Raw genomic sequence first — 26,610 nt, forward strand, 5'->3', positions numbered from 1 at the left:
GGTAAAAGCCGATCGAATATTCCCCGTTCCGTGAGTCGCTGATAGCCCCATCGACCCAGACACAGACATTTGCTTATATGCAGAAAGAGCTTCCCTGAACAGTGGGCACAACTGGTGTACGTCAGTTTTAAAGACTGCGAGACATTTTTCAAAATAAATCTATGATTTCTTTAAGCTACATGATGTTTTGAATTATGGTTATGTCTGGCGAAATACAGTTGCCAGTTCTTTTGCAGTTACTTGCATTCCTAGAACTTGTTTACCAGACAAATTTCCTTAAAAATACAGAAAATCAATTTTCAGAAGCTCGTTTGTTAACGTGTCAATAACTTCTACCGAGTAAAAGATGCAGTACCTAAAAGGTATCAATATTTTATATTCCAGAACTGAAAAAAAGCTTTTGCTTCTTTTTTTTTAAAAGGTAAAAGATAAAAACGTGTACTTCTGTATTTATGTTTCTGCTATCCGAACATTATTTGAATTACCATATCTGAAGCTACGTACTTCTGAACAGGCTATAACATAATACTGACAACACCTTAAACGATACTATCACGAGTTCTTTAAAATAAGAAGTATTTAAATCATGACTTAATTTGCAATTAAACATAATATGATTATGAATCTTTGCTCGCAATTGTATATACATATAGTATATATATATGTACAAGGTAGTTCAAAACTATATGGGAAAAATGCGAAGCAGGTAGAAGGGACCTAAATAAGCAGATTTCGTATAGGAGTGTGTTGAGTCAGTAGAAAGCGCTGATCAGTGCGGCGTACAAAAGAGCTGCGCTAGCTGGATTCTTCATTTTCTGCACGGATCTCGAGCAGCGTGCATCGATACAACAATTCGGAGTTTGCCGACATGCATTTCATGTATGGGGCTGCACAAGGAAATGGATTAGCTGCTCGAAGAATGTATAGAGAGCGATTCCACAGGGAAGTCTTACCTGAACGTTTCGTCGATGTTCTTCTAGCTATTCGCAGACGAATGTGGTTACAGCACGATGAAGCCTCAGTTCCCTTCAGCAGGATCGTAAGGTATCACCTGGACGATATCTACAGCCAGCACTGAATAGGACGGAGAGGGTCATTTCCCTGGCCACCGCGTTCGCCTGATTTAACCTGATTAGATTTTTTTCTCTTCAGATAATATTGATGGCCCCGTGTATGGGAGTACCGTCACATCTGCAAACGATCTTGTTGCCCGCTTGTCTGTTGCGGTTGGATGTATGCCCGACATGACTGTCGTCGTTTCTAATATACGTCAATTCATGCGCCGCCGCTGTGAATCTTGTATCGCTGTTGGTGGTTTCTCTTACAAACACCTGTCGTAAAACGTTCCTGTTTTTCTCTTTTGCCTTTACTTGCCTTTTCAGCTTCTTGTGATTCATACTATTTTACGCGCTAGCGCTTTAATGCGGCATTACCACACATGCATTCCTATATGAAATCTGCTTATTCGGGTCCTCTCTACCTGCCTTTACATTTTGACCTATAGTTTCGAACCACCCTGTATATACCTTTCGTCAACAAACTTTCTACAGTTCTTTTCAGGATGCTGGAAAAGGTCGACGTTCACGTTTTTCCAAAAAAGGTAGCTAAAATCAGAAATATTAATTAAAAACTCTGAAAACGCTTATTTTCGCCCCCATTGCTCCGAGTGGCAACAGTCTCGCACGCTGGAGATAAAAATCTGCTTTATTTCGGGGAATGTTGCCACTGTTCGCTTTTAAATCGTAGAGTTTTTTAATAAAAATTACTAAGTTTTACAAACTCTATATACCTAAAGAAAAATGCTTGTTTGTGTTTTTATTAGTTTCTTCGCGTTATTAATTTCTCATCAACAATGATACATTTTTTGGCACGATTAATCGTTTAAAATTCAATATAGGTGAAATATTGGATGGAACTTTAGCTTTTACGACCATTTGATTAGAAAAATGAAAATCATTAAAAACTGCGTGTCATTGTTGCTGATATAATGAGAGAGAATTCGTTTAGAATTTTTCTATCGAAATTTTTTATGTGGGTTCCCTATCGCAACAGACTGAAAAATATATGACTATGAATCGTATTTTTTGCATCGTTATTAGAGAAGGATTATAGCGGTATTGTTCTTTCTATTGTTAGATACATTACTCTCAATATAACTTAACTGACATCAGGTACTTCCGCTAGTATATATATGTATATTGTTACGAAATGTACAGGCACGGTAAGATGGTTTCCCAGCAAAGCGGTTTTAGGGTTGCCATAAAATGGCAAGGGAAAACAGGGTTCCAACATTTGGCGAGAATCGCCCAATTGGCGATAATTGGCGATATAATTGGCGATATGCCATGGACGAATGGAGAAACTTCTGGAACGAATTCTCACCGGTTTAGCCCAGAATGTTCTCGAACACAAGCCGAAAGCTATATAAACCCTGCTGGTCCGCAGTCAGTTAGTGTGTCTCGTCTAGCAAGTCAATCCCTGCGGTGTCGATCGAGTTGACAGCCGGGCAGCGAGTGCCGAGTGGGTCGTCGAGTGCATCGAAGGAGTCTGTTAGTGTATCGCGGTTAGTGCATCGTCGAGAGAGCGTGTTGAGCTCCGGGAACGACTGAACCGAAGAGTCGGGTGCTGTGCTCGTGTGTCGTCGAGTGCATCGCGAGTTGTAGCATGGAGAGTCTCGAGAGTACGTGGAGTTTCGACAACGACCAAGCGGAGTCGGGAGCTGTACTCTGGTGCTTTGCAGGAAGCTGTCTCCACCGTTATTGCATGACAGTGTGAAGGCTGTGTCACTGATTGTTCCAGCGTGTTTATAATAGATCTTCGACGACTGCAAAAAGTGTTATTGGAACTGTCCTGATTAACATTGACTAAATAAAGTGTGTTTCGATACTTCATCAAGTGTCGTCGTTATTCACTCCAAATCTACAAACCCTGCAAGAACGTGAAGGAAGAAAATAACGTAACAATATATATCAGTAAACTAACATAAATTTCAAAATTATACTTATATTGGTGCATAATATATGTTAGGGGCTACTCCTTGAGTGCGTCTGCCTGTGCTTTAATATGTTACGAAAATGTACGAAGGTTTACTTAGAATTTTCGTATGTCTGGGAAACAATCATATTCAAAAAAGATTCAATATCAATAATTTAAACGAAACGCTATCCCATCTCCTATCTCCCAGTATCCTTATCTCGCTTTGGATCTGTTTGAAACTGCTTAAATAGTCACGAGATTTAAAATTTACATATGTTGGTTTCTTCTATTAAAACAAATTCAAACACAAAAGCCACTGTTGAAGCAGAAAATAAAACGCTTAAAAAACCTTTTACTATTACTGCAAATTACTTATAGTGCGTTTCATAGACAAAGTGAGACGATTATTTAAGTTGCGAAATAATTGTATAGCTAGCTATTAAAAAATTACCCCTCGTACTCTTCTTCCGTCAGCTTTTATCAGAAAAACAGGAGAGAGTACTAAATGCAATTTTAAAAAATTAAGAAAAAATACTGGATGAGATTGGATAGAGAACAATTTTACTTTTGTAATTAGTGCCTGACCTTTTGAGTTGTGTATAACCGTAATTATTATGTATATTTAGATGGAAGATAAATGTGCGCAGAATAAAGTAATTTACTTCATTTCTTAGAACATTTTGTAGGAAACATTGTTTAAGAACAGAGTTAGACACTCTCCCTACAAATACTTAGTTAGTAAATGGGTATTGTTATAAAAAAGCATTATTTGAGAATGTCAACATCATTGATTGAGTATAATCTTAAATAATTTCGTTTTAATGTTAAGTAGAAAGTGTTTTAAATAGGGTGCTTTGATTTAAAAGTTTGAGTGCTCAATCAAACTGTTAATTAACGGTAGATTTATATTATTAAAAGATGCTAAATAGCTAAGTGTTACTAGAAAATATTTTTGTAAGTACGGAAACAAGTAATCGTCTACCTGCAGTGCAGTTTTGCTGAAATGCAATTGAAATCGAACTTAATTTTATTCTGGACTATACAAAAGAAATTTGTGTCTAAAAGACTCATCTTTTGAAAATTTACTGCTATGGTATGAAGCTTCACAAGCTTATTGTATTCCAATTAATTAAGTCAACACCCAGAAAATGAAAACACTGCTGCCATCGTTTGTTTGTCTGAATCCGGAAAACCACACGAACTTTTCCTGCTGGGGGAAGAAGGATGATTCTGCGGCAGTTTTCAAGAAAAAAATATTTATTTCTTCCTTACGCCTGAGAAAATCATGAAACGCTCAAGCAGCCAGTATGCTTGCAAAGATTCAAACCCGGGAAAAATTACCAACGCTCAGCAATTTTACCCAGTCGGCCATCCGTAGACATACTATTTTTAAATTAGACATCGAAATTTTTAAATCACTAGCTGATAAAAATAACAGAATTGCAAAATTGCTTAATGCATTATACGGCATTTTTAGAAAATTGATTACTTTGTCTTAAAATTGCACACAGAACTATTTGAGATTTTCCTTAACAATACTGTTAGCAATGCGTATCGCAGTCAACATCACAGTGAAATAAAATGTGAAACTGGGCGGGGAGATATCCAGTTTACATATTAGCTTTATGACTCCCTGAAATAATCAAATCTACATTATTTCCTATTATAACCCTTCATGAAAGTGGCACACGCAAATGTATCCGTTATGAAATGGCTTGCTAAATTTTATGAGTAATAGTCCAATCCGTATAGAAATCATGATTGTTCGTGAAATTTAATACATGCTATGAGAATTCAATCTTGCGTAAGTATATACAGCATCATACTAGTTACAAGCGAATTTTACATGGTGTTCTGCTATTTATTATTCTGCATTCGATGACTAAAAAGTAACAAGAAAATAAAGCATATTATTCAAATTAAATTAAGCATGCTACTTTGAAAAGATCTGGGCTTAAATATTCACTAAGAAGATGATAATAAATCTGTTAATAAAAGGGTTCGTATTAGGGTATATAAATTATACTGCTACTTGTCAAAATTTTGGCAGGCAAAGTGTTTATTTTTTAACACTATTTGAAAAAAAATTATATTTTAATTTTGTATATTTAAAAACTCTGTCATTTCATAAAAAAATGATTTTTAGAATAGTAGGATTTAAAATAAAGCAGAAATGTTACGTTCAGCATTAGTCTGCGATATATATACATTATTATTGTTAGCAGGCTCTCCTATTTCATTTTCTAATGCGTTAGGGATAAAAGCTTCTGTATTTTAATCCAATGTTGCGGCTGAGAGGTCGCTGAAGTTCGACGCTGGGTTCATATGTCGGCAAACAACCGTTTTCGTGATACATCGCATGTGTAAAGTGTATATAAACCAATTTTAATTAGAAAGTCCTCTATGAAGGCATACGTTTCTTTTTGCAAATAGCTCTCGAGCTCTTTGCCATAATAAAATAAACCAAACCAATTTTAAACCAATCGAATCTGATCCGAATCGAAAACTCAGTCAATCCAGACATTCTGTTATGATTCTATAGAAAATTCCTTACGAACGACTCCACCATTAGGTTTGATTTGTTGATAAATCTGCAATTTATACGCAACCAGTTTCAAGCACTGATAAACAACTTTATGAACAGTCGACCTGGGAATTCATGTCTGGCAGCGCGAATAAATTTACTTTGACCTCACACAAATAAATACATCTCGAATGGCGAAAACACTTCATGACAGACGTTTGGCCTACCTTCACTTCCTTTATGCAAAACATATCAGGTCTCTTGAAATTGTTTTAACAATCTTCTAATTGATTTTTCCGTTGTTACAAGTTTATTAAATCCAATTAAGTCAATCACTTGTAAACTATTTTCGGAGATTTTTTTTTACTATTCAGAGAACGCATATGACATGAAGATGACATGAAGCCAGTTTTATCTGTAAAGAAGGAAGTTAATTTAATTTTTATTCTGTAACTAAATTATGGATATCCTGTAATTAAAATAAATATTTTGAAACGAATACATTCATTTAATTATCTTTTATGTTATTTCTAAAATGCTGACAAATATAATTTACTTTTGCTCTTCACGTGTATACTGTGAAATTTAGGTTCCGTAAACAACGCTCTTATAACTGTAACAATTTGCTGTGATCTATGTGTGCAACTATATTTTATGCTGATTGCTGCCCAGTTGTTATAGGCATTAAGTAAAGTATCACTTCTGGTTTCCTGTTAAAATCTGTTATGGACTTTAAGTAAGTGCCACTTCGGATTCAAAACGTTTTCCCAAATATTAATCTTCTCTTCATATGGATATAGGAAGGATAAATTATAAAATTTCGGAAATTGGATATAAAAGTTATATTTGACGAAAAATTCCTGACACACACATATTGAATCAGATTTACATACAACGCCAGACATCATTATAAGCACACTGTGCTGTGAGATCATAATTTTTGCTTATTCATGGAAAACTCACTGTCACATTTTTGGACTGTAAAACATTACATCCCTTACTTACGTATATTGATTTGTGGGGGGTAAAAAGGGAATATTTGTTAAAATACTTTGATTGCTAGAACTCAGATTATTGTAAATGAAAAAATTGTATTTTTTCCACAGGTTAAATGATTATCCGTAATTATTTAATATGTAATAAATGTCCCCTTAAAATATGAAATATAAATCACTGCTCAATGTATGTAATAGAACTCATTTACAAGTTTTAATTCATATAACAGAATGAATTTTAATCAGAAAAAATAAATGTTGATAAAAGTTTCTTCCCAGTGCCCAAAACAAATTATCGTATGACGCATGAAAAAATAAAAAAATTACGAATACTTATACCATCTACAAAGAAATAATAATGAAAGTTCTTATTATTTACTTGAACCAGTAGGTAGTTAATGTTTCAGACATACCTCCAAGAGGTAAAGTATATAAACAGCATGTTATTAACATTACAACAAAATTTTTTATTACAGGACGATGACACTTAATATTTATTTCATGATGCAATACGTAACGGCAAAGGGAGCAATCGGCTTAAGCCACTTTACCTCTAAGGTAGTAATTGCCCTAGACGTGGTATGTGTATTCTCAAGGCTGGGATGGTACACGTTACAAGGAGGGAGTTCTGGATGTGTTTCATTGTTTCGGTTTGAGGTCAGCGCTCTTTAGATGGATCGCGGACGAAGTGATAGCGAGCGAAGAAGATGGCGAAAGTATGCGAGAAAATTTCTCTTTACTTGTTGCCCGAAGGTTATCTAAATGCTGTAATGTATTTAATCTCGTTAGTTTTAATTAAAGGTTGAAACCGTTCTGTAGGAAATGCCAGTGTTATACTAAATAATGCTAAACTCCCGATCTTTTTATTGCAATGCAAAAAACAATGTGTAAATTATAAGCCATAACAAGCAGTTGTAAATTATGGGTTTCAGAGCAGAATGTAGAAAAGAGTAGAGTACAAGGAAAAAATCTCAGCAATAATAAACTCAATAGATACAGAATCTCAGACCTAATTATATAGCACAGTAGGCAATAGTACAAAGAGAATATAGGAAATATAGGAGCTGAAGAAAACAAAATAGAATTTAAACAGAACAGAACTTAATATAGGGCAGAACAGAACTAAAACTGAGGTGTATCATTAGATGGTGTGAAATTTCTATTTTGTATTTAAGCAAAGTTACGCGACAATTTATGCTTTCCGATTCCTGTGTTTGCTGTCTGCAAAACATACTAAATGATATGGATAATATGATATGGAGCATTTATCTGCATTTATCGAAATCTGTTTAATAAGGAGATTTATTTTTGAGTTAAATGTATGTTTGAAATAAATACAAATTTCTAATACGAATTACAAGAAATAATGACTACCAAAATTTCTAATACAAAGTATAGTATCTAGTATAGTTTCTTTCGTAAGATATTACTTTAGAGATTCAGTTAGATATTAAAGAAATAATGCATCGAACTTTTATATTTCATACTGCAAACCCACAAGTAGGAAAAGAGGTAAAAACCACATATTATTTTATTGTAAAATTAAATGCAACGCGTCTCGTAGTGGAACATTTTATTATTTTCAAAACAGCAAATTACCTTTCAAAATTTCAAATATGATTATTCATCATATGGACAGCCAATTGGAGAACTTGGCAAGAATACGAAAACACATGTTTGAAATTCAATTTAAACTTTTTCTATTGAGCAACATTCGGTAGTACAGTACACACGTTTAAAAAAAATAAATGTGCATTTTTTTCAAAACTTTAGAAAACAGTACAATCCGCTTTAGATTAATAATGCAAAATTATCATAATTTCTATATTTTTCGAAAAACTTTTCGCATGTCATTTGTTTGTTATAGAAAAATGAAAATTCGATTTATTTCAAAATGTACGAACAAATAATATGGAACATAATTGTTTAAGACATAATGTTCAGGCATGGAAGGATGTTTCTTAAAATAGGTTGATGAAAGCCAATCAAAGCCCAGAATGATTTTAGACTTGAGAAGAGGAGCTTGAGACAGTTGTTTATGCATTTTCATTTCTTTAAATTAATACTTGGCGAAAGAAGTACTTAATTCATGTTTTTCCGTATGATTTAAAGAAAATTGCTTATTATATTAGTACAATATCTTTTTCGTTTTACGATCCTTGACTGTTGTTTAAAAGTGTCATCTTCCTACAGTTTAATTGCGTTTACCATCAAAAGCTGTCATCGCACTTTTTTGAGGTGTGGGTTCTGATATAATTATATATATCTAATTATCGATATATTCTATTAGTTGCATTTGTTCGCAAGTATTATCAATGTTTAGGGCATTTCTATATTCCTCATTGGGTTTTTAACATTTGATTGTGTCGGGTAACCTTCAGTTTGAAATTTATTAATTTAGATCCAATTTGTATAAATTTTATTTGCTAGTTTTTCGGAATAAGGAGCACATTTTTTCAATCATGTGAAGGAGACCAAACTCTAACTTCCTCAAATTATTTCGGAATTTTGGGGCAAATATTAAATCACCTTGAAAGGTCAGCTCTCTTCTTGGAAATTGGTAATAATTTTCTTATTTTTTGTAAAGTACTCTTTATTTTTATTTTTATGTAAGTAACGTACTCTTTTGTAACGTACTCTTTATTTTTATTTTATTTTATTTCATATGTTTTGTTTTAGTGCATTTTTGATGATTACACATACAATTTTAAACTTTATATGGTATTTTCTCCCTTCTTCCCGCATGCATTCGCAGTGTAACGGTAGCACACTCGGTACGTATTCGACAGGTCCAGATTCGAGTCCCGGCGAGAGCATTGCATATTTTTCACGTCTCCTGCTTATGACTCCACAATTTCTGCTAAGCTTTTACTGGATTATTAATATTTAATCTGTCATTAGAAGATTTAATGTTGCTTAGTTTCAGTTAGCAATAGTTTTCATTTCCTTTGCCAGAACATAATTCTAATTAGGAAATTAATAATCTCATTTATATTTCATTATGTTCCACATATATCTATAAGTACGTAATTATTATATTCTATACATATCTGATAATCCTACATATATTATTACATTTTAAGTGTTTCAAAGAAAAGCAATATAAATTTGGAAAATAACAATAAAAACTAAATATACAAGATCCAGAAATATATTCCTCCTAATATTAAAAAGAATAATAATAAAAATTGTATTTAAGTGATACAATTGCATGATTGAGATAATATTTAGTAACACCGATCTTATTTGTCTTTTGCATCAAAATAAAATGCAACGAAATTCTTTCGTATGATATTGTAGCTTGAAACATGAAACAGTACTGCTTTTACGGCATCTGTAATCATTCATGTTTACGCGTAAAATTTTGGATTAAATATTTTCTTTTATCTTTCATCATATTATTTTATATTGCATGACATATACCTTATTGCTTATACTATTTTAATAATCTACCTACCATTGAAACAATTTAGTAAACAATACTTATTTATTTTAAGTTTGAGTTTGTTGTTGTTGTCGCAACCATATTACATGGAATAGCGGTTGCTAGAGCCTATACCAAAAAGAGGTTGGACTCATATTTTTCACCCCAGTTTTCTGTGAGAGCACCAAGGAGGTGGTCAGAGGTCTCCCACACCTCTTCCCTTCCAACAAACCACACGAGAGGACTTACGGCTCGCCGCATATTTAGTGTGTCTCTATACCGCATGGACACTAGACATTTACAAGCATCCATGTCTTATCCATGATTCAATCAGGGCCTTTCGGTACTGTAGTAGGCTCTCCTAAAAGTCTCCTTTACCGTCTGGGCAACGCGTTTGAGTTAATACTGTTGTTTTGGCCTCCTCGGTGATTGCGGTGATTTGTGCCCAGAGGGCGCACCGCACAAAGAGTTAGTTGCGTTACAGAACGTAAGGAAAGCGGACACGCCAAAATGTCGGGCGTATTACCGCTAATTGAGGTAATTGCACCGTATCTGTCAGGTGGCAGAAAACTAGTATGATGTGTCAATTCACATGCCAGGTGGCAGAATATGTCTAACATGTACATGCCAGGAGGCATAACGCTTGTAAACATGCCAGGTGGCATACGACTTGTAAATAAATTGTAAATAAATGTACAGTAAAATATCTTGGTGCAATAGATCAAGGAACACGCATCAACAACCTTCTGATCATTTGGATATATACAACTATATTTATCTTCATTTTTTAAAATATATTAATGAAAAATATTATATTGATGGAAAATATTCTATACCACTAAATTTAAACATAAATGCGAATAAATTCAATAAAATGTTGGATAACATGCTATTGTCATCCCCTTATGCTTTCTTTTATGCATTCTGTCTATCTCAATGTTCTGGTTATCAAAGCAGTGAAGGAATATTCTTTTCAAAATTAATCTCTTTGTAAAAAATATGTTTATTATAAAAGAACGTGTTATTTATGAAAAATGAATCAACTACAGATTTTGCTTTATTTGGTTTTTGTTTAAAGCAGGCTACTACGATTTTGTTACTTTTTAGTCATTAGGTCTTTTTGAAGCAGAAGAGGAAAAAAATGTGCAAGGCCCTTGCCGGGTTTCGAGTCCCCTCGAATACGCGCCGAGTGTGCTACCGTTACACCACGAAGTCATACTGAAAGGAGGATGAAACTATCTTGTATACTTCTCCTTTTAAACGGCGATGGGGGATTAGGGGACCCAATCTCCAAATCTTCATCATCGTCACCTCCTTTTAGTTCGAGCGCCACTGTAGAGTCTTTAGGATTTCTCTCTCTCTCTTTTTTTTGGGGGGGGGGAAGCAGGAAAGGTGAAAATGTGCTCACCAGGACTCGAAACTGGTCCTCTCGAATACGCGCCGAGTGTGCTATCGTTACACCACGAAAACATACCGGAAGGAGGAAGTACCTTATAACTGCAGTACCTTATAACCTTTTTGTTGCAGACTAAGGTAGGAGAGATTATCAATATTTACAAATATTAATTTGCTCCCTCTTGTTCCTAATCTTAAAGAGCTTCGATATTTCATTTAATACGGATGGAAATTGCAATACTAAGAAAAGAAAAATTACATTAGTGTTATTTCGGAAAAGGGAGTTGATCTCTGAGTGGAAAAGAGCTTTATCTGAAACCAGATATTATGGGAGTTACTTTGTCTCTAGTTAATGATAAAATCCAATGCGGATATAAAACAATAGCTTATGCGAAACGATATGATAAGGTAATGTAACTTGATAAAAGTACTCAAGAGCTTAGATACCGGGCTTCGATTGCTAATCGAATTCATATTATGAGTTAAGATCTATTTTAGGTAAACATCTTTCGAGTAATCTGTAATAGCAGAGTACAAAGCGGCATTTCAACTAAAATCTCTCAAGAGCTTTCGGGAAAAACAATTAAGTACAGATAATTCAATTATCTTACAAGAATATTTATTTAAATACTTATTGGCAATAATACTTATTTCAATATTCGTTTGAATGGGATAATCACATTTATAATCTTAAAATGCGTCTCATTGTAATCTTAATGGCTTATGAAATTATATGAGATAAACAAAAGGGGATTCAAAAAGGGTCGTCCATGCTATGTGTAAGGTTAAGCATAAAGATCGTTATATGTCATACGTAAATATGTTATGCATAAATCTCTCAGTTTCAAATTATTTCTCTATATTTTCGATAAACTTTACAAAGGTTAGTAAAAAAAGAAGTTTGTGGCTGTAGAGTAAATTATAAAACTTACTTCATAAAATTTGCTTCGCAATTCAGGTATAGAATTTCATTACAGATAGTATAACCTAACAGAACTTGACCACGTTAACCTATGAATGAAACTTGAAGTACGTATATAGAATAAAATAACGTTGCTGAGTTATAAAATATAATTCGTGTTTAAAATCTTTTATTACGATCTTATTTTGAATGACAGGTGTAGAGGAATCTTCGTTCTTTGCCCAACTTTTCAACTAAAATCTTTAAATATATCGAATATCCAGAATCACTTATTGGTTTGTCGTGATCGCGAAACGGAATCCAATCTTAAGTGACCGTAGTCAAACAAGAACCCGTCAGTCAGAACTGGTGAGGGGTTGAAAAATAGCGGCCGAACCTTCCTCTTGCTTTTGTGCGCATTGCTCTTATCTAGAGCACCGGGGAGGAAATGAGTTTTCCATAAGGTACGGATGGATAAAGGGGGGGAAGCGAATCGAAGAAGATGCGTGATGATTGCTCGGAAGAACGGATTGTTCCGCGCATTAATTTGGAAACTTTGACGAAGAGAAGAGGGACATAAGACTGAAGTTGCTGCTCGTTCGAGCGTCCCAGTTCCTTATTAAAGGATCTGAGTCCTTTCCTTGCTATGCAGCGCTGAATAATCCAGTAAGAGGGAGAATGGCATGAGTTGCACAAATTCTGTGTATATCTTTCTTGTGAAGTTACTTGGAACAAAAGTAACAAATATAAATGCAAGGTTTTCCTTAATAGCAAAATATTAAAAAATCTTGCGATATTTAATATTCCTTGACACAAGTTGAAGGGAATCTTACATTTTATTTTAAATTTGAAATATCAGTTCATATTCCAGAAGTAATTACTTGTTAAATTCGGAAATACAGTATTTTCTGTTTATCAGTCTCGGTGAGTATCTCGCGTATGGCTCACAATTCGTAAACATCTCAAAGGAAACCTTTCGAAGTGTTTATTGCTTTCACTCCCCGCATTTGGTATTATGGTAAAACAAAAAGTATTGGCGCTTGAAGAAGGTATTTATATTACTGCAAATAGAAAATCTTTGTTCCAAGTTTCGTACGCTAAAGATCCAATAAAATAAATAAGCACAAATTTATCCCGCAACATTCAGGCTTTTATTTATTAAATAATTTCGCACAATTTCGCCATGGCATTACTTATTACGAAATAATGTCGTACTTTACATTAATATATTTCACTGCAGATTGCTTTGCCTTTTTTAAAACATAAGGTTTTATATTAAAAAACTCTAACTTTTGGGGAACTAATTCTGAAACTAGAATGTTTAGTAATTTCAGTTCCAGTAAAAGTACTACATTAACAGAAAAGACTAAGGTCATATTAGAAACTATTTTACTGGTGAAACTTAAAAAAGACCTGAAAGAGAACCATGTCCTCCGCATTGCTATGAAGCTAGTCGATTAGAAATTACAATGACTGTCATCAAGTAAAATGAATTTATTAGTTTGCAGCTGATTACAATGACTGTTATCAAGTAAAATAAATTTATTAGTTGACCTCAATTATGTTTACTTACTTGGATCTATTACTGCAATTAGTGCGAGAAATAAGAGCTGTATTAAACTATCTTTTAACATTGATGTCCTATGGTAAAATTAGTACAGAAAAGCTATTTCATTTTGCGAATAATTTTTCATATAAGAATAAAATTCATATAATTCATTCATTCATTTTATATTTTTCATATGAGAATGATAATTTTATCAATATAAGTATATTACAAGCAAATATACTGCCTGTTATAGTAATACATTATATACGTTTCCTTAAATTCATACCACAACAAGTGCTTTAATTCCAGAAGCAATACATTATTCACTACAAGAAGCACATTAGGTCATAATTAAAAGAGGTGATTTTCAGTGGAGTCAACATTTCATAAAACAAGAGCTTATGGACTCAAATTTGATATTTTTATTTTAAAATATGTAATAAGATGAGTTTGAACTAAAAGTTAGATCTACATCTTTGTATTCGAGTGCAGAGGCTTTCTTATTGTTATGGCTAGCCTTCACATTTTTCACTCCGAATTCCATTTCTACAGTAGTAGCGGAGCTTGGCTAAAGAGACTATAAATAGATTGGCTTGAAGTTCACTCCCTTTTTTTTCACCATCTCTTACCCTTGAAGGGTTGTTACCTTCGGATGTGTGAATAAAGGCTGCAAGGCAGATTGGGTAATTTACCTTCGAAGCTGATTCGTCACCGCCATTTACTCTAACCAGTCCTCGCGCGAAAGTTATGTGCAACTGGAGTTATGTGAGTTTCTTGGAACCAAATATTTGTCAATATTTCTGCTACAGTTTTAAGGTTGATAATAAATGAGTTTTTCACAGGTGTATATTACGTTTTTTTTTTTTTTTTTTTTTTTTTTTTTTTTTTTTTACATTATACATGGATAAGTCAATGTTTAATCTTTTCTTATTTTTGGTTATTAAGGCATACCAGAATAAAATCTTAGCATTCCCTTTCATTCGGGTTGTTGCAGCAGTAGCATAGAAAAATAATTAGATTATCTATCTTTAAATATTTCACTGTTTGATACCCTGACACTTATTTTTTTAACAATTTTTATATTCTCGTGTATTTGGCTTAACCCCCGAATGAATTCTGTACCACGTATGTGCGATCTTTCAATGCGAACTCATTATCCTTTAACTATTTCTTTAAGAAAACATCCCTCCTATTAGCAGAATTTGAAATTTTTTTATCATCGAAATTAATCGATCAGAAAGCCGCTAGTCATTCCGGAGATAACTGACATCAATGAAATTTTACGAGAGTAATAATTTATCTGAACTCTAATAATATTTTCCAACAAAATGAAATATCTGTAATCAGAAACCTAACCAATACTAGAAATATCTGTAATTAGTTATAAAATCCATACATCTCACAAGCAACGAAAGGTTTGATTAAAAAATAATTTCTTTGAATGCGTTAAATCTGTAAAAGCGAATACTAGTCTCAAAGTAATCAGTTAAATGTTTACACCTGTGACCTTGTAAAACATTTAAGCGAACGATTCAAAAAAAGAAATCTGTAAAATATTCAGCGAAATAAATAAGTTACAATCTTTAATCAGAGCGTTACAATCTTTAATCTTTATACTGCTAACTTTCATAAAAGCGTAGCATAAGAAGAGGGAAAAGAAGAAAATATAGAAAAAGGAAACATTTTTTTGAAACTATAATGCGAGTGATATTCATAAAATTAAAAAAAAAACTGAACAACTGTAATGCTTTTTAATGTTTGCCATGTAACTCATCTTACGCTCTTAGAACTTTAGGTGTAAATATAAAATTTTCTTTTTATTTTAATGGAAATATATAAGAGGTTTAAAACACCTAACCACGCATTTTCATACATTTGGAAAGGGTCTGAAATAATTAAATTGATGTAACAATATAAATTAAATGCTTTATTTTGAGTAAACTTTGATAACCTAGTTATTTCACAAAATTTGGCAAATGAAAGTATTAATTACATTGGTGTTCAACATTTATTCTCATAATAATAATTACTTTCAAAAATTCAGTTTATCTATAGAGACTAAGAGATGTAATGGAAGGTATAAAATACCGTATGTTTCTAAATTAGATGAAAGTGACAGTCCACTTAATTCACACACTGTTAAGTGAACTTATGTCGCTTACGTTTGGAACAGAAGAAGAAATAGACAAATTTTAAGAAACAAAAAATTAATAACTTAAATAAAAGAAAATAAATATAGATATATGTATGTAAATTTATTGATACGATTGTTAGAAAACTGAGTTTTCTTTTAATGTAAGGAACTGAGAATTTCAAAAATTAATTTTCAATTAGGTGTTCGATGTACTCAAACTATTGTCAACAATCATTTAATCTAGAAATAGTTTTCAGTAAACAAGAATTGAAATTCGTCTAACTTTAATATTTCAATAAGCAGCCTAAAAGATAATAATATTTATTTTATAAAAGATTAAAGTAATTTAAATGGGTGTTTGGTTTTTTAAAACGAGCTATGATAATGCTCTGAAAAACTTTATTTTTTTTTTGGTCAGAACTTATAGTCGGGTATCCTTCTAAATTACGAATATGTAAAAGCATAATTATGAGAAACCATGCGCTATATTTTAAGAAAATTTAGTTGAGTATCTACACCCTAATTTCATATGCTAACTCGTAGAATACATGCCCCTGATTTTTCGGAAGTTTAGAAATAAAAATTATGTGAATTGCAAATACGACAAAATAAGAGGGAAGAGGATCCGACGTTTTTGACGAGACTAAATAAATTGTTCAAGTCCTTATTCATAACCACATTTGCTATTATTTATACAATATTTATTATTAAATATCGCATATTGTATAAAATATTATTATATTAAATATTATATATTGTATAGTGTTAAATTTTTATTTTGTGTTTCAAACGAATACACTCACTGAGGTAGTGCCTCATTTGTATTTTTATTTGCTAACGCACAAATAAAACAAATATAAAGTTATAGAGATTCATAAAAATCCTTGCTTCACGAAAAGTTTTCATGATTTCAGAAGGTTTTTATAATGCATCAGAGAATTAGTTCAATAAAACGTCATGAAATAAGCTTATTACTCCTGAATATGTATAATAAAAAATATGGGGTAAAAGGTAATAAAAGTAAGAACTATCAGCATGGACTTAATTAAAACGTAACAAAACCCAAATTTTGTTTATTATTTAAGTTAAATATGAGTTATATCGCATGGATTTATTGTTAAGCAAATTATTTTAAATATAAAGAAATTTCTTTCGATACTGAATACGAACAGATAAAACGTGTGTTCAAACTCTTGGGATGCAGACCAACAGTACTTTTAAATTAAGGCATGGAATAATTACTTTTAAATTAAGGCTCTCCTTTTCATATAAAAATCGTGAATACCATCTAAACAAATTCACTACCTTTATCTATTTTTCCATGCTTTTTGATGTTTTGATCCAGCAAACTTACTTAAAGATTGACTGCTAAATACGAAATGCGAGTTTTGGAGTTGACATTTTAGTGCAAAGAAATTGTTTTGTCTGTATAAGCATACTAAGGTTATCTGCTTAGCACAGGGGTGTCCTCGTGGAAGCCTTTCTAAGAAAAATTGTCTCGATTTGCTTAACAGATGGAGAAAACCACTAGAAAACTCCCTCAGCTCCTTTACAGGATCAGAACCCTGGGCGAACTACTAGTATTTGTCTTATGCATAATGCATTAGTTGTGCTGAATAAACAGATTCATCTTAAATTACTTGCAATTTATGAATCTTTTATTGGGCATATTTCCGCAAATTTTACATGCGAAATTTCGGAATGTTTGATTGCTTAAATTATAATAAATATTTGTTTGGACACAAACTTTACAAGGATTATATAAGAAATAAAAAAATATTATTCAGAGTTTTCGGGTATAATATTGAATCTTTTCTCGCAATATTCTGTATATCATTTGACGAAATGTGATTATCAGGTGTACATGTCTATAAGATTAACATTTTAGGAGATAAAAGGCTACAATCGTACCATGCATGTAATAAATTACTTATCTACTGCATATGGTATTTGCAAATAACTAGGCTCGGATACCTATCAGGAAACACAATATTTTGCATCTTTTTATGACAGCTAGTAAGTCAAATTTAAAACAAATCGCTATTTATTTCAAAAACAGGGTCTGCAAAATTATCTTGCATATTCAGGGGCAATTTTTTTAAATGGAAAAGATTAATTTATTAGTGTTAATATTATTGTTATTTTCGGGTTAAGTTTTTTTCGTTTTATACTAACAGTAGTTCGATTCAAAAGGAAGTGGAAGAAATAATAAATATGCAGAAAAGCGATGTCCGCACAATATGCTTACTGAGCGTTAATAGCTAATTAGGTATGAAAGCATTTTATACACTTATGGCATAATAGCCTTTATTGCAAGCAAAACAAATTTCGTTTTGTACAATTTTTGTCATGATATCTTGGAGGAAGTTTAAGTTTCATTTAGGATAGCTGTCTATACAATCTACACTGACGAGCCAAAGCATTATTCAGCCAAATAACAAACAGCCTACATTTTTCGATGAACTCATCTGTACGATGTGAAAGGCTCGTGATTAAGCGGAAATGTTATTAAAATGCTACTTTACTGGATGAGATAAATCACCCATCCAATGATGTTTTTCATGTGAGGTCTCCCTTCATGGGAGATTTTTTTAAATTTGCTAATAATAGAAGTTCTCTGAACCTAGCATATACATATGTATCAATGTATGTAAGAAATCACTCTTACACTTACGGTTTCGAGCGGTACGAAAGGCTGCGGATCTAAGCGAATTTGATAGAGGGCTGATTGTAATGGTCTGAAGACTCGGAAGGAGTACCTCCGAAACTGCGTGAGTGGGTGGTTGTTCACTTTCTGCCGTTGTTACTGTTAATCCAAAGTGTATAAATAACAGTAAAAACAGAGGCAGACGCATACATGTTTGACAGTCACGCGTCATCAAAGAAAAAGGAAGTCAGAGACTGCTCCGCCTGGTACAGCAAATTCGGCGGCGCCAGACAGTGGCTCAGCCGACAGCCCAATGCATTGTAGGTCAAAGTGTAGGTGTTTCAGAGCACAAAATTCAGCGGACCATGGAAATGCGCAGCAAACGTCCCACTTGTGTTCTTCTGTTTACCAAACGTTATTGTCAAATACGACTACAGTGGGTCCTGGAACATCGAGACTGAATCATCGATAAGTGGAAGAGAGTTGCACCGTCAGGTGAATCATGATTTCTCATTCATCATGTCTATGGTCGTGTCAGAGTGCGCCATCTTCCAGGCGAACATTTACTTTCCCTTGTACATCAGGTAATACACAAGCTGGTGGTGGCTGTATTAGGCTTTGAAGTACCTTCTCATGGGTGACTCTGGAACCCTTAGTTGTAGCTGAACAGACTATCAGAACTGCTGACTATCTGAACAAAATTGCGAATCAGTTGCACCCTTGCATAGCTCTATATTCCGAATTGGAAACGGAATCTACCAGCAGAACAACGCCCCATGTCACAAAGCTCGAATTGAGTTGGAATGGCTTAAGAAGCTTAAGGATGAATTCCAATTAATGGACTGTCCACATAACGCACCGGATCTTAACCCGATAAAGTACACTTAAGATGCCAGGGAGCGATAGCTCAGAGTTCAAAAACCACCATCTCGGAATATCTCGTCTTTGCGTGACAGCTGTTTAAACATTATATAGAATCTGTCTCCATTCAAGCATTATATACAATCTTCTCATCTCTAATCTTATATACAATTAAGAACTTCTGATATCCATGCCAAGGCAAGTAACTACTATTTTGCAAGCCAAAGTCTCGCAACGCATTATTGAGTCGGTGTTCATAATGTTTTGGTTCCTTGGTGTAGTTTGATTCAGAAACAGAGTAATAATTATCAAGTGGAATAAAATATGGAAAAATATGTTTTCCATACAACAGCTCATTTTAATTGTTCAGGTATTTTGCAATGAATCATTCTAAAAAATATTGTAAATTTTAATTTAAAAAAACCTAAACGTGCATATATGTATCAGTATCCCTTAAGAGATTACATAAAATAAATGGAAGGACCATCCTTAACCACAGGTAAGCTTTTGCTAAATATATAATATAAAAGTACATGATTATACAACTCATATATTAAAATAATAATTCAATGTAATATTATGATAATATATTAGTTTCTAAAACTAATACAGTGTTGGATCAGATACTTTCAGTTAAAACTAATCTTGTTTGTTCAAATACTTATAGTTAAATTACTAAAACTGTAACATCATAAAATTCTATTAGTAATATATTGATGTATTATGCATTAACATTCAGTACATTAAGCCGTTGCTAGATAGATTAGATACTTTCAGTCAACATCCCCCAAATGCAAGCGCTTTTCGATCAGGCACTAATCCCAAACTGATTTATTCCACTTTCTCCCTCATCTCCATCTTTGTCTATTCATCTGTTCGTCACAATGGACGGGCAAGACTCGTGCTGGTCATTAAAATCGGAGGAACGCCTTTTCCCGATTGCTGAGCAGATATGAAATCTCCTCACTGAAAAGGGAGACGGGCGAGATTAAGGCCGAGCTTCTCGGGTGACTGAGTCTTATTTGCCTGAGCTCGGAAGCTTCGACGCTGAAAGGAATTCGAGTTGTTCGGATTAGCGCTCGATTGAGTTTCGCGACATCTTGATTAGGAAATTGGACTTTTTCCCTTATTTTTTTGCTTGGTATACTGTCAGGTGAGATTTCTTTCTAGATGCAATTTGCCTTATAGGAAGGAATATGGTCTGACGAAATGACGTTGGTTTGGGCTATCTAAAATTTAATAATGCTTGCGATATATGAGAAAAGTTCATTTCTTGACAGATTTTGAAATTCAATCAAGTTTAGCAGGAGTTAAGTGTCATTTTCGCATCCAAAGCAAGGCGAAATTTTACTATGCCTTTGCAATAGCAGCTATGTTTGGCATGTAGATTTTGTATTAAATATATATTTTGTGAGGCGAAGTTAATAAGATGGCTCCATGGCTTTTATCCTTGAATTTTATACAGGAATTTAAATTAAAATCATTTATCTCTGACATCTTTATATGAGAGTGCAAGAATACATATTTTTATTTATAAAGCAGTCAGTCTATAAACAGACAGTAGACAGATATAACATCATAACTGATTAAGTTAGTAAAGAATATGAAATACAGAAATTATGTATTTTTGCGTAAATATAGATATAAACAGGATGGTATTTGTAGAGATATAGAATTTATTGCTAGTATTTGAATCACGATCATGCTGTTATTTTTATCACGTTGCTGTTAACCGTTGCCGAAAAACATGAACGTTAATATTTGTATTGTCTTTATGAAATCAGAGCAATTAAAACCCATTGATACCAAAGGTCATTCTAGATATTGGTAGTAAGAGTGGACGAGCATTCAAGAACTTCGATTCTGATCCGTCTGAATATGTCCAGACAAAAGTTTGGATGAAGTTGGAAAAATATCACATTGTCTCCGTAATTTTCCACATCTGGAATCAAAAACTTCATCTGGTCCAAAGTATCATTTGATCATAATATTTTATCACTTTGAATATAATTTGTTTCATGTGCCCCATGGTGAAGCCATGAATATATTCTCCAATCTCTTTACTTTGCTAACCAGAATCCGGACATAGAACCCTAAGATTTAATTAAGTTTATTCTGCAAATACGCACTACATTAAAAATTCATGCACCTTTACAAAATTCTTGCTCGTGATTTTTAACAAAAAGTACAATTATGATTAAGAAAGTCTTTAATTACAAATACCTTACTTAAAAATTTAAATTCAGATTTTTTTTGTAGTTGTAATTTGCTTTTCAAATAAAATCATTTCAATTAACAAAGCTTTATTTCGAATCAATACGTTGCTTTTGTTTCTAGCAGGCTAACAATTAGGCACACATAAAAATTAATTAAACTACAAGAAATTCGGATATACCCGAAAATAGTGCAATGAGGTAAAAAAGTCGTTTACTAGACTAAGGATTCTTATCGAGTGCATGTTACACTAACTCACAATGAGAGCCTATGTTCATTGAAACTATAATAATTCCACAAATCGTTTGAAACTTTATCGTTCTTAAGAGAATTACTCGGTTTAAATACATATAATAAAGTAATTGCTAATAATTCTAGGTAAATCAAATTGAATAAGTACGCGACTTTTAAAAAAGGAAAATTTTCTTTCTTTTAAATATTAATGGACTAAGAATCCAAGCACTTTTCCCAGATATTCTTTAAAAATCATTAGCTAAGCCGTTCAATTACAGTCTCTTTTACCATGGAAATAAGTTCAATCGAATTTCATTGATCATCCCTTCTCTCGAGTAAAAGGTTTGCGTCTTTGCTTACAAGAAAAAGAGGGCAGAAGGAAGGAGAATACAATAGAAATGGGAAAACCACTAAAACCCCGCAATAAATGACACTTCATCCCTTACAATATAACTTCATCTTCTTCTCGCTTAATAGCTTTATCCTTGGCCTTTCATTCGCTATTTTTTTCCTTTCATTCCCTGTTCTTTTTTCCCTGCTTGTTATCTATCTTTCCTATCCTGCAATTTGCGATCAGCAACCCTAGGATTGAAGTAAAAAGAAGAACAAAGCAGGAGTTCGATCTATAAATAGGATAGAGGTGAAGAATTTCGAGTTCTAGCTATCTCCAGACGGAAGTTTAATGCGTGTCATCTCTCCATCACAGAAAAATGTTATACCTACTGTACTAAAAATAACGAAAAAACAAACTCGAAAAATCCTTTAACAAGTGCATATGGCATCTACTATGTTACCTACAATCATGGTGTTACAATAGGTTATCTCCTATTAATATGAAATCTACTATGTTAATTATAATCATGGATGAAATATCCATAAACATTATCAAACGGATACATTAATTACAATCAAAATATTATCCAAAAGTTCTGAAAAATAAGATAAAAGTTTAAATCATGAAGAAGAATGTTTATAATTTTAAATGGCTGAGTTTATTACATACTGATTCCAAATGAGAAATAAATTAAAACACCTTATGTTTCTCTGAATGGCATTACTGTATGAACTAACAAATGCTAGGTCAAGTGCAAGAAAATTTAAGACCTTAAGTTCCTCGCAATAACAATACTTGCAAAGAGTAATTTAAAACGCATGTATGACAGCGTAACATAACGTACTGTAAAGTAACTGTCTAAACACTTTGGAAGGACCTAACTACGTACTGATCCCATACAACTGCGATCGAATTCTATTAGTTTTGGCATGTTTAATTTAAAATCTGTTGAGTTATTCTGCCGATTGTTTTTTCTCATAAACACACACACATACACATATATATATATACAATAAAGAAACTTGATAAGAAGCAAAATTGGAAAGCAAATTTTTTAAACCCGTCCTGGGCTATAGATGCTTAAGTTTATATATATCTATATCTATTTAACAAACATTCTGTATTCGTAAAAAGCAACTTTAAAGTTAATTAAAGATTATAAGATAAAAAGATTTAAGGAAAGTTAAATTAAGTTAAAAAAATTAATTAAAGATTATAAGATATATATATATATATATATATATATATATATATGTCATAATAAAAGCAAAGGAAATGACGGAACACTGTAGATGCGTGATTAGACCCATATTGAAGAAGAATTTTGATTGCGTAGTATTTAAAGATTGGCAGTCGAGGCAGTTTTAATTCCATTTTTATTTCCAATTGATATTTGTGGCCACAATCACTTGGCACTAGTCGTGCCTTTCCACACAAGATTTACATTTTTATATATTGTTAAGATAGAAAGCAAGCCAGCGAAATTACATCTTAGCAGAGTAGAGGGCAAAAGCTGAAGTGCGTAGTTATGCAAGATGGAGGCACGCGAAGAGAAAAGTTTTGGTTTACAATTAGGTGATTGGTTTTCAAGAGGCATCTGGTATTAACAGTTACGTAAGATCGCATAATTAATTTGAATGACGCAATGCAGACAAGTTATTACGATTTTAGAATAGAGAGGAAGATATAATGTTTTTAGTTATTCTGATTCATATAATTTTATCTTACATATTTCCCCCTTCAAAAAGAAAAAGGTGTAGCGACAGAGACCCAAAACTGAAGAGTATAATAATACCCCTCATTCTGTAACAAAATTCCCTCCATCATATTTAATGTATGGAAAATTACCTTATGATTCCTTAATTCAAAATCAAGAATTGTATCCGTCAATAGAAGAAGCCAGAAAAATAGCCCAAAAAAAATCTGATGATTATCATAATGTAAATAAAGAAAGATATGATATTCATTTTAAACCTAGTAATTTTAAAATTGGTGATTTAGTAATATATGAAGAATTTCAATACCCTAATACACGTAAATTATCTCCTCCATTCTCAGGACCTTATAAAATTTTAAAACAATATTCTGAAGTTACTTATGAAATAGATAACCCTAATCCTTTAACTAAAAAGAAATCAGAAATTGTTCATTCAACTAGATTAAGACCTTTTAATCCAGCAAGTGAGTTTACGTAAATAGAGGGCTAAAGCCTCTCCTCTAATACACTCCGAGAAAACAAATTTCTTTTCCTTTTCTGGAATGTTCTTTGCGGCACATTTCTCTTCAAACAATAGAAGATATTTGTCTATTGGAAAATTTGTACTTGTGCCATCAAAAATAGGAAATTGGAATTTTATTGTATCCACAATAGCTACTGATTCTTTCTTATCAGTTGACATTTTTGCCGTTTTTGAGCGTGTTAACATTCCAATCACAAAATCTTGAATTTAAGACTTCGCATACACATCAATTTGAACACTAAATAAATCACTTTAGAAGCACTTGATAAAACGCATAACTTTGGAGCCGAAGTAAAACACTTAAGCACCGCCGGAAAAGAAGCAAAAGCATAAGACGATCATACACTGTCCTTGACCACTGTTGAATTTAGAAGCGCGTTAGAAATAAATACAGGAGCTTTTTTCCCACGTAGAGGATACATCCTGTCGACTAATTAATAACTGTAATGTTTTCAGTTATTCCAACACATCGTGGGCGAATGGTGAGGCTATTCCATTACACGTTCTGGCAGATGGTTAACGAAGCTGGGGTGATTGAAACACGGAGTAAAATGACGACTCAGGACTTTTCACTTTTAACAGCAAGCATATCTTTATTTTAATTTATAGCAGATGACTTTTTCCAGATGAAGTTAATCAAATAACTTATTCAGTAATTGAACTATTAGATACGACTGACTTTAAACTTTAATACATCATAACGTTCTAACAGAGAAAGAGGAGCATAACGGAAGCGTTAGCAGGACGAAGGCGAGAAGGCATCTGGTATTAACAGTTACGTAAGATCGCATAATTAATTTGAATGACGCAATGCAGACAAGTTATTACGATTTTAGAATAGAGAGGAAGAATTAATGTTTTTAGTTATTCTGATTCATATAATTTTATCTTACATATATATATAAAGAAGAACATTCTGTACTAACAAGAAAAAAATCAAATAGTTCTATATCTTTTATTCTACTGAGCCAATTGACGAAATTTAACTTGCATTTTTCATGTCTCGAAAGCACGACTTAGGATATATATTAGATTTATATATAATGTTAAATGAATTTGGTATATATTTATTAATATCTCTTTTTTATAAAACGTTTTGATTTATTCTTTCACAGTTCGATATTTGGGTTGAACCCACATTAAATTCGCAAATATTTTGTGATTTACATTTAAAATTTATACTTTTTAGAAAATTTTATAAATATTCGAAAATACTTCTGAATTATAACTTACAAAAATTTTAGTCTTCTGAAGTAGATGTATTTCTAAGCACACCTGTAAAATATTAGATTTTTTTTATTCAAAATTTCCTAAGCTAGTACACATGAATTTACATAACGGCATGTTTTGAAATTTGCCATCTTTGTTTCAAGCAATAATAAAGCTAAACGGGTTATACGGATCTAGAAATAATGACTATGATTAAAAAATATAATGTAAAGAAAATTATTTGAAAGAATGAACGATGTGCCTTTTTTTTTTCGTGCACAATGAAAGCGAAAGGAAAGTAGGCTACCTAAATTAAGAATTTCCCCAAGTGAATTATTCTTGGCTCAAACTGAAACAAGTTCAGATAAATTTTTGAATTTCGAGAAATTCAAAATTGATCTTTATTTTGTAAAATTTAGGCAGAATTGAAATATGGAAAAAATCAGCAATGCGGTCATTTCAGAAAAGTCCGATTTCGTGTTAAAATATCTATGTTAAACAAAGCTTGATATAAATTTAACATATATCCTAATTCGCGCTTTAATCGGCTCAGTAGAACCGAAGATATACAGCTGTCCATTAGTTTTAATTTTAAAACCTTTTTTGTGTGCTGAGTGCACATAAATATTTTAATATACAGAGGCTCTCAAATATTCAACAGAATACGCTGAAATTTACAGGACAAAAAGAGCTAACACATTTAATTGTATTAAATTGCTAATAGATAAAACACTATTGGCGGAGACTTTTACCTGAAAGAAAAGGCTGTTACAATTTTTTCTATCTTTCCTTCAGCTGAGTTATGTGAGACATAATAACTGCTACAAAATAGAAGATGATAGCGAAGAAATATGACACTGTTGGTTTGCTGAGAAAGGAAGGCCAGAGACCTAAGTTTTTCAAGATACAGAAGTGGAGCCTGAAGATACGTTAAACCTAGCTTTCATCAAATCTCATCACAAACTAAATTTCT

Source organism: Stegodyphus dumicola, chromosome 1, assembly GCF_044657685.1.
Source record: "Stegodyphus dumicola isolate Sdum_Otavi_A_Nest chromosome 1, ASM4465768v1".
Lineage (NCBI taxonomy): Eukaryota > Metazoa > Arthropoda > Arachnida > Araneae > Eresidae > Stegodyphus > Stegodyphus dumicola.